The sequence below is a fragment of the Cyphomyrmex costatus genome, unplaced genomic scaffold, assembly GCF_001594065.2.
Source record: "Cyphomyrmex costatus isolate MS0001 unplaced genomic scaffold, Ccosl1.0 scaffold800, whole genome shotgun sequence".
NCBI lineage: Eukaryota > Metazoa > Arthropoda > Insecta > Hymenoptera > Formicidae > Cyphomyrmex > Cyphomyrmex costatus.
This window is the reverse complement of record NW_017280377.1, coordinates 8,168-9,118: the sequence shown is the minus strand read 5'-3', so window position 1 is coordinate 9,118 and position 951 is coordinate 8,168.

Here is a 951-nt window from a genome sequence, read left to right as displayed (position 1 = left end):
ACAAAGATCATGAGAAGATAGCCATGGAGATTGCGAAAACGAGCGATTCAATTCGTAAAAAGTATCGCGCTTTGAAGACTGGTAAAATGGAGGAGGAGATCGCGTTGGAGAGACACTTCAAACCTATTACCGAACCGTTGAAACAAATTGTTGAAAACACTGTTGAATCGTCCAAGGATCCTATCAACATTGAAACGTTCTTTTCGGAGAAAGATGACAAACCGAAACCGAAGCGAAAACGACCGAACGATTCGTACGGTAGTCCTATACAGGCTTCCACACCTGTAAAATCAACGTTGAATAGATCGAAAACTGTACCATCCTATTTTGAACGAAATGTCTGAAATAACAGGATCGCGCTAGTTATCGTAAGACCACGCTCCATCCGTCGAAGAAGTATTCGAGATTGCCAATGAACCGCTCGTAACATCCATCCGACATCTGCTTCAAACATCCGAGGGGCAAGAAAAACTGCATGCAAACTATGGTCCTTTGGGACAGGGATATCTGAAAGTGGTCTTGAGCGGTAAAAAAAGCCGTCAACATAGACGTCGTGTATGGAGTCTACTTTAGCGACGAGGGAACGATGCTCGGTGTCAAACGTATCACCTTAAGCAAAAACGATGACATAATTATAGATGGACAAAGATACGATGGAACACCGGGACTGTATGAATTGATTTTTATGAAATTTCCCAACGAAAGTATATGCACTAATGACGATGTACAGACTTACAAGAGCATTCTGTTAACAACAAACGCTTATTGACGCGGTCATAGCGCTGGTAATCAAGTATTGGGACACAAGTACAAGAACATCATTCCACCATTGGTGTTGGGTAAAAAGGTTGGGACCGGTATAAAGAAAAAACTCGATTTGCCGTGCGCCATGTCATTAACCGACAACAGGATTGATTACGTACACTGGGACGATCCCAACGAACTTGTAGA